General features: G+C 38.0%; 1 protein-coding gene across 1 annotated transcript in view; it reads left to right on the forward strand.

Annotated features, from left to right (window-relative positions):
• LOC110315985 (contactin-4) overlaps positions 1–10,010 on the forward strand; it is a 394,588-nt gene that overhangs the window by 290,324 nt on the left and 94,254 nt on the right. The window lies entirely within an intron of this gene.

The following is a 10,010-nucleotide window of genomic DNA, read 5'->3' on the forward strand; positions in this document are numbered from 1 at the left end:
ATTTATATGTATTAGTATATATAAACATATATGTGCATTTGAATGCCAGTGTGTATGTAACTAGACATAAGAGGACATATAGGAATCTACTCTCTTCTTTCCCTGAGTATTGAACTCAGGTTATCAGCCTTGGCAGCAAGTACCTTTACTAGCCAAACTGTCTTACTTACCCACATGAAGTTCATTGAAACCAGAGATTTTTGTTTGTTGTTTTTGGCAGTATGTCTTCAGTAACTAAGGCAGTGGATAATATCATAATGAATACTTAAAGTATGAATTTTATAGATAGTAAACAATTTCTTACTTCTCCTCATTGATAAAATTATAAGTGTATTCTCTCAAAAATTTTCTAAATTGTCATCTTCATTATTTCAAGATGAAACGACTAGAGGAACTGTTACTTCAGAATTATCTATTCTGTATTTTCTTCTCTTTTTTTATTAGATTTTTCTTTATTTACATTTCAAATGTTATCCCCTTTCCTAGTTTCCCCTCTGAATATCCCCCATCCTCTTTCCCCTCCGCCTGCTCCCCAAACCACCCATTCCTACTTCCTGACCCAGGCATTCCCCTATACTGGGGCATAGGACCTTTTCGGGACCAAGGACCTCTCTTCCCATTGATGACCAACTAGGCCATCCTCTGCTACATATGCAGCTAGAGTCATGAGTCTCATCATGTGTTTTCTTTGATTGGTTGTTTAGTCCCAGGGAGCTCTGGGGATACTGGTTAGTTCATATTGTTGTTCCTCCTATGGGGCTGCAAACCCCTTCAGCTCCTTGGGTACTTTCTCTAGCTCCTTCATTGGGGACCCTGTGCTATGACCAATGGATAACTATGAGCATTCATTTCTGTATTTGCCAGGCACTGGCAGAGCTGGAGAGATGGCCCAGCTGTTAAAGGCTAGGCTCACAACCATTCTGTATTTTCTACATGCACAAACCATGAATATTCTGTTGAGAGGAATGTGCTCTACTGACCAAGATGTGAGTCAGTTACCTGGCAAATAGGGTTTCAATATGCATGGATTTATCAACCGTGAAGTCAGTCTTAGCATTCATAAAGTCCTTCATCCCTCTACCCCATAGATGGCATATATATGCAATTTATATAATATATTGTATAGTATATATTATAATTTTGTAAATATACATATATATGTGTATATATACCAACATACACACACACACACACTATACACACACACATACACATACATGTGGAAGCCAAATGTTGACATCCGATATCTTCCTTCAATTACTTTGTACATTACTTTTTGAGACAGGATCTCTCACTGAATATGGAACTCACAATTTAGATTAGACTGACTAAACAACAGACTCTAAATATGTATCTGTTTTTATTTTCCTCATGCCAGGATTACAAATGTGTCCTGCCCTACCTTGACTCTCCCATGGGCCCTGGGGATCTGAAGTCAGATCCTCATGTTTCATGCCAAGCACTTTATCCACTGAGTTTTCTCTATAATCCCACACGGATACATCTCTCAGTCACACCCCCAGAATTTTCTGCCCTAGTTCATATACTCTTGTCTCACATGCCTTTATGGAAGTGTTGCTTTGTCAGAATGTTTAAATGCATGTTTTGGTCATTTCTTTGGACTTTGATTTTATGATGAAAACCACATGTACATAAAATTAATAAATTTTATGTCTCAGTCATTCAGCAGATACTGTATAAATTGGATCTCCAGGTACAGCCAAGTTACCCACATAAGGACTAAATAGTATGAAGAGATAATCTCAGATTTTCTTATTCTCTTGCTTGCTCCTTCCCTTCCTGCCTCTGGTTCTGCGTTATGTATCATAAGACATATTTAAGAGCTAGTAACCTGAAAGGTGGCATTTCTAATCATTAGAAGGCCTATCACACTACAATTTTTCTGTGTGTTAAGATCAGGCTATGATTTACTCTAAGTTATTCTATATTGGATAAAATTGGTTTCCAGGCCGTGTTTTGCCCTGGAAGACAATTTCACAAGCAGCTTTTAATCCCATATTGAAGGACTGTGTCTATAGCTCTTGGTCAGACCTACGAATGACATCAGCTATTAAGTACCACCTATCCAGAATAGATCTATGTTGTAAGAGTAAATATTAATAATTAAGAATGGACTAAAAGGTCCTGCATTCATTCACATTGGCCAGATTGTGTAGGTGAGACCCCTGGACATTGTAAAGTTATTGTTACTCAGTAAAAATTCTGACATTTTGCAAAAGCAGCAACACATTGGTCTGCTTCTAGCATAGCAAGCTCCTGGCATCCAGATTCCTCCTTATGAAAATGAGAAGGCGAAACAGCACCCTTAGCAAAATCTAAATACTTAGTGAATAAACACAGAGCTTGCACAGGGAGTTGATGATGGTTTTATTTTCAAAACTGTAATTAAATGAGATAAAAATATATGGTTAAAGTTTCTGAAACATCTTAAATTCAACATACATAGCAGCTGCTCCTCATCTGAGAGATTTCCTTCTGTACAAATCCTTGTTTTTCCTGTCCTTCAATGTTCTTCAACCAGTGCACAGCAGATTAGTGCCTACCATCCCAAGAAACTTATAGTTGCTTGTTCTCACAGCCTTGATTTGCCTAAAAATAACTCTAAGGCCAGATATGTCCAACTACTTAGGAACATGAACTCAAGTAAACTAGCGTATTTTTCATAAGTCAGCAATCGCCATTTTATTGTTTCTATGTCCTACAACTGAGTATGTTTCATGGAAATTTCTGTTTATCTTGGAAGCAAAACTTCTTGGCCAAGCTGAAAGACTTCCAGAAACTCTGACAACTTCTGCTTCTACACTTCAGCATTGGTCACCACAGCTGCTTGAAGGGGGAAGGGCGGGGGCTACTTCTAAGGATAGTACTTAGAGAAAGTGAACCAATGTGTTTCTAGTTTTATTTCTGAGCAGGAAGCAAGAGCCTTCCACTCCCACCTAAGACTTCTGACGTACTTCCATTAACTGCAAAGCAAATCAGACACTGAATGCATTGCTCAGGCTTGTATCTCTAGGAGAGTTACAACTGAAAAGCCACAGAAGGAGCATAGTTGGGACAAAGGGATTCATTTCACTTTAAAGCAATGCTTTTCTTATGAGCTGTTGTGTGGCTGGTAGATTGGTAGACTCTCAGGTTTGATCATGATCTGTGACTCTTACATCTCCATTTGTAAAAGACTCCCCAGGATTTTCATATAGGTTACTGACTTGGTCACAGTCTCTTGACACATGACTTTTCACCCTTTTCTTCAGATAATCATTCTAGTGATCTTTTGGTCTAGTGTCTCATTTGCTTTTAGGGTGGCCTTTTCATTAAGGAGATAGAACCAATGGATTGCAACTTGCAGGCTTTAGTTTTCACTGGGGAAAAGAAAAGGTTATGAAATGAATATCCAAATGAAGAATTATGTTTCTCTCTATAAAGGCTGTAATGAGCCTAACTTTGTGTACCATAGACTTCTTGCACTAGAAAAAGAACATATAAATGTATGGTATATCACTGACTAGTGTGTACAAACTGTGATAGCATTAGGTCCCCTCAAATCCCTGGTGTGATTCCATGTTCTGGTCCTGACAGACTTTGTTTGATAGGATGGATGGATGAAAGTAATGGTATTTGTTTTGCATAGCAGTGTTACTACTTCATGTGCTAAGTGTACCCTACTCCCAGTAGTTCTGTGTCAGATAGCTTTTGTTTTGTTTTGTTTTTATTTTTTAATGGTTTTATTCATTTTTTATTAGATATTTTCTTCATTTACATTTCAAATTCTATCCCCTTACCTAGTTTCCTCCCTGAAAGTCCCCTATCTCCTCCCCCTTCCCTGATCCCCAACCCACCCACTCCTGCTTCCTGGCCCTGGCATTCCCCTGTACTGGGGCATATAATCTTTACAAGACCAAGAGCCTCTCCTCCCATTGATGTCCAACTAGGCAGATAGTTTTATGCATTGAATTGGAAGACTTGATAAAGATTGAGTGGATAGTGAGCCTGATGACTACTATGAAGAAGTAATCTAGAAAAGATATGGTAGGTTAACTGGATTCAAGATCCTCTTTAGATCACCAGGAAAAGGTTTTTTGGGAATGATGAATCTGACTTAGACTCCAAAGAATGACCATGTGTCATGAGCGACTGTCCTTCAAGCCAACCAAACCTTCTCAGGGAGTTCAGATCCATTCCCCTTCTAGAAGATTATCACTACTGAGATGATCAATTATTTACAGCCTGACATAGAGGAGTGTAACAGGGCATGCAACTTTCTCCTGAGAATCTGCTGCTCCCTACCATCTGGCAATTCTGCATCTAGCATAGAGGAGCAGCTATATGGAGGCTGGGAAGCCCTCATCACTGCTAGATAAGACATTACAAGTTCTGCCAACTGGAGGAGAAGTGGCCACACCCCTGTATGTTACCAGCTCACATAGGTAAGGATGCCCAACAAAATTTATTGGTTCCCCACAGTGAAGTTTGAAGCAACTGTGCCTTGGTTTGCTATTGGATCTTGGCAAAAGGGTTCACCTTGCTTTACATCTCTTCTAGAGAAGAATTTTAGCAGCACTGTGATATGCTCAAATTGGAAGACCACACCAAATAAAGAAATTGGCATACTTAGAGGTTCAAAGATAAGGTCAGCCTTAAGGCTCTTGAAGACTGGAAAGGAAAACACAGTTGTCACAGTAAAAATAACAGAGAGAAAGTAGCAAAGAGTAAGTTCAGTGATGTAGGCAGGGGGTCAGCTCCCCACTATCCCTTACAGAACACTGTGAAGAGCCCATGTTTTACTTTGAAATTCAATAGTTCAAATTATTTTCCTGTTTGTCTTTGTATTGTGTTGGTGTGAAACCAAAGATAAGAGAATGCAGCTGCCTTACCATTAACACTCCAGTGCAGGATGATATGTGAACAGAGATGAGCTCCTATAGGGAAAACTGCTGGTAATAACAGCTTGCATTTTAGGGCACCTGTCTCCAAAGCAGAACAGCATTATTTGTGATGCCACATCCAGCTAATCACAGTCACCTCCTGGGCTAGATAGGTGCACATTTTTATGGAACACACAGGGAAGCTCAAGTGTTTTAAATTGAGTTGTTCTTTGGCTTCTTAAATAGTACAAAGGTCTAGATAAAATAGAGTATGTCAAAGAGATGAAGGGATGGAATGAACTCAAATGAGAAATAAAAATAGCTGCCTGGAAAGTCTTACACTTTCAGAGAAAAGGGCAGCAAAGCAAACTTCATTTTCTTGTGATGCTGAGAAAGTAATAGCTGAGGGTAGGAAAGTATGAGTGTCACAAGAACTGGGTGAACAATCAGATGCATAATTTTAATTCTATTATGTAATTCAATGTAAGACAGAGACTAAATGTATGGGCTTCTGTGTTGGGAAGACCTGCATTCTAGTTCAAATTCTTCCTTGTGTTCCATCTGCAATCTTGGGTATTTTCCATGCTTTCACGTGGAATGAGTAATAGAACTGACTTCACAGAGTGGCTGTAAGAAATAGATATAAAAATTAAGTCTAAGTTCTGTGTGTGAGCTCATTAGAACTGGCCTTACATTCTTCTGAAGAGGTGTTGTTTATGAAAACAATGAGATAGCCAACGTAACCCACAGAAGCTTCCTCGGCATGAAATACCGAATATGAAATCTTTGGGGCTTGCTGGAGTGTTGCTCCTGTAAAGAAAAACCAAAGTAGTAATATGTTACAAGGAACATAGATTAGGTTAGTGACCTGTTCCATTATATGCTGGATTACTGGCCCTGGGAAAATGTGTCTTTGGCCATCCTCACATGCACTTCTCTATCTTAGTCACATTGTAATGATTTTTTTCATCAAATTCTGCAGCTCTGCCTTTTCTTCCCAACTACTTCATAGATTATTAAACTCATCTTCATTTATTTTGTTATTGCTTTTATAGCTATCCCAAAGTCATATGCTACATATCTGTAGCTCTACTTCTGACTTGCTGAGTGGTATCAACCTGATTGACATAGGTCACTCTTTAAATATCATCAATATAAAGATGACCAGAAAATAGTTTACTTTTCAGTATTAATCCAGCACTGAATCCAATAAGATTCTGCCAGTCAACATTCCAGCATGGGGATGATATTCAAAAGACCTCATCTCTAACTGAGGAGCTGTTGACAGCTGATGGCTTGGAGAGGAGAAAGAGGCAGATCACTTTAAGGGTGTGGACCTGGTGGGTTAACCATGCTCCAGTGTGTATCTAAACAGCCAGGAGCATATGTGGAGTACAAATTGAATTTGGAGGGTTAAAAGGGGGGGGGGGAGAGAATGGAAAGGTTTTTGAGAAGGAAAAGGGGAAGATCTAGGTTCAGTTTGGGGAAAGCTGGAGGTTAAATATAATAAAATATTTTGTATACATGCATGAAATTCTCAAAGAATTAATAACATGATATATCTAATGCTACTATATATTAAATATGTCACATAATTATATTACATGTAACAATCATGTTATATTTTTAAACATGTACTTTACAAAGAAAATAAATGAGATAATGGTTTTCAGGCACTTGCAAAAGAGATAGAATGGGATTTGCTTTTTTTGTTTAGTTGTTGCTAATACAGTAGATGGCAAGAAACAACAAGGAGCTCAAGGAATTTTTGCTGAACACTGGATAAAACAAAGGAAAGTTACTAACATAGAAAGATCAAGACAGACGGCTTAGTGTGTAAGAGTATACATTTCTTCAGAGAACCTTAGCCCAATTCCCAGCACCCACCACCTCCTGTAACCATGACTCCAGAGACGCACATGCCTTTTCTGCACACATTGGCACTCATTTGTATATACTCCACATAGACCAACACAGATGCATAATAAAAAGTACAATTCTAGTTCCCCAAAAAGGCAAGAGTAAAACATGGGCTTCTATCAATATTTTATGATTACTAGTATACCTGAATGTATTTAAGCATTGATATGTATATGTAAATATACAAACATAGATACACACACACACACACACACACACAAACACACACACACGTACTATATAGGATGAACTCCTAAAACTTTATGCTTAGTGACGAGATGTTTATAATAATATATTTTTATTTCTGATTAAAATAGCACAGTAGGGCAGGCAGTGTATGTGATTCAGTAGATAAAGTGACTACTTTAGTGTTCTCAAAGCCCTGGTTCTTCAGCACCACACAAAATTGCCTGACATAGGCACATGTACACAATCTCAGCTCTCTGGAAATAGAGGGAGGAAGATCATAAACACAAGGCTATCCTCAGTTACATAGCAAATCTGAGACTGCCCTAGGCTGTTTGAAATGGTATTTCAAAGAAATTCTTCAAACACACACACACACACACACACACACACACACATTTGATTGTAAAGAAGAAAATTTCCTATTTTATTTTCCATTTTTTTATGTTGAAAAGCAACACAGTTTCTCTTAGACCACAATATTGTACAAAGAATTGCTTCTAGGAAATTACCTGAAGCCACAACATTTTAAATCTTGTGATGATTTCAGCCCATAGACTAGACGGGATAAAGGACTGGGTGAATAGTGTTGGTTTAAAAACACAGCAAAAGAGGTTATGTTTGAGGTTTTATCAGCATGATGATGGTTGTGGTGGTGGTGATGGTGTGTGTGTGTGTGTGTGTGTGTGTGTCTGTGTGTGTATATGTGTCTGTGTGTATGTCTGTGTGTGTGTCTGTGTGTCTTTGTGTGTGTCTTTGTCTGTCTGTCTGTGCATGTCTGTATATGTGTCTGTGTCCTTATATGTGTGTGTGTGTCTGTGTGTATATATGTGTCTGTGTGTATGTCTGTGTGTGTGTCTGTGTGTGTGTGTCTTTGTCTGTCTGTGCATGTCTGTATATGTGTCTGTGTCCTTGTATGTGTGTATGTGTCTGTGTGTTCTGCGTGTGTCTGTGTTCTATGTCCCAACAAAACTTTGACTTTGAAATACAAATGTCACTCTAGTAGATATTTAAACTCATTTTCCTCCAGTCTACATCACTTGATGTAGAATTTTATTTGATGCTCAAAATTGGCAATGGTAGTACTAGTATTTACAGACCACTGACTTTGGAGCAGGCAGTGAGTTAAGTGCTTTGCACACATCATTTTCATCTTCAGAGAGCCCTATGAGATGGGAATTATTGACCTGATACTAGAGACGAAGAAATTGAAGTTCAAGGAGATTAAGGAACTCACCCACATCATACGGAGATGGAGTGGGAGTGAGTGGTAAGCTCATCCACCAGGCCTCTGACTCCAAAGCCAGTGTGATAAACCATTAAGCAATTCTTCCTCTTAAACTATATACTCACACTTGGAAACCCAGTCAACCATGCCAGTCTCACTAATGGTTTCTTCCTCTTCCCTAAGCGGAAATGTACGAAAATGTGGCTTTGCAACCCATGAGGTTTTGTGAATTCAGATTTATTCTGGGTATGAGCTTCTGCAATCCCAAGAAGCATACATATGTGCACCCACACGTGGGGACCAAATGGAAGACATTCATCGAGACATCATTTAAAATATGCTGCCTGGTAACAGGGTTTTTGGAATTACTCTCTGAAAATAGCTCTTTCTTTTTATAAATGCTGAAATCATCATTATGGAAATCATATTCATAACCAATGTATTACTTGACCATCTTCCTGGATTGATATTGATTTCCTTATTGATTGAATTTTTTTTTCAAAACTGAAGGAAGCAATAAGACAGGAGATGAGGGCTGACAAATTCTTGTATTAAGGAGACATTGTGAGAATTAATAGACTCCAGGTCTACCCAAGTCAAGAAAATAATATAAAATAAGTATTTTTAAACTTATCTTGTACAGTACCCAAAATGCGTAACTAAAACTGATTGCAGTTTGTACATCGTTTACCATAGACGTTTTTCATTCTCCATTTTCTTCCTTTCCTCTGCCGTCTTCTAGCACACCGTGATACTATCTCATTAACCTTTCCTGGCCATTTCGCAAGTCAACTTTTTATATGCTCTTCTGGGAGGTGGCAGTATGGAGATAGCATCAGCCCCTCCTGCCCAAGTGCGCAGTGGCTGGTCTCTTAATGGGGGTTTAAATGAATTGCTTTTTCTTAGTCAATGTTATTATTTCTCACAAAAAAATAAATTTCTTGGATCATGTTGCTTTTATTGGTGCTGGAACATGTCCAAGTATTTATGGGAAGCTACATTTTTTTTAAACCAGCTTTCAACATTTAATAACTTTCTAGACAGGAAATATTTAGATGCTTTCCATCTTACTCTCTGATTTAGTCTGTGGTTTGAATTCTGCATGCCTTTGTGTTCTACGTTTATTAGTGATTGCATGTTGCAATTTTAAGGCCTTTGTGCCCTCCTTCTTCCAGGAATTTAACTGCCAAATCTCTTTTGTGCCCTGATGAGCTAGCTCATTCCAGATGCTGGAGCGTATTTTTCAATTTGATGAAAAAATAAGATATCAATAGGACATTTTACAAGAGAATAAAGGATAGATACTTGGCAGTAAAAATATGATTTAAATCATATCTACCATAAAATTGTTCATCCCCCCAGCCCATTATTTATGAAATTTTAACATAAAATAGTGACAAAGAGAGTCACCACAAAACTAGAAGTAGTTATTTTTACGGTCTGTGCATTGCATATCAATGACCATAGGTAAAGCTAGTTTAAGAAACTACTTTTTAAAAAAGAAACTGTAGTACATGGATATTAATTCTTTGTCATACATTGTGTTTTATATTCAGCTCTGATTTTAGTATTCAAATGCATGAGTTAAAGGGAGAACTTAAAAAGAATAGGCCAGTTACTTTCCTAACAGGGCTATACTCCTTTTTCTTAGTGTTGTTTCTGATTCTCTTCTTGTTCTTCTTGTTCTTGTTTTTGTTCTTGTTCTTGTTCTTGTTCTTGTTCTTGTTCTTGTTCTTGTTCTTGTTCTTGTTCTTGTTCTTCTTGTTCTTGTTCTTCTTCTTCTTCTTCTTCTT

This window comes from Mus pahari, chromosome 2 (assembly GCF_900095145.1).
Source record: "Mus pahari chromosome 2, PAHARI_EIJ_v1.1, whole genome shotgun sequence".
NCBI classification, from domain to species: Eukaryota; Metazoa; Chordata; class Mammalia; order Rodentia; family Muridae; genus Mus; species Mus pahari.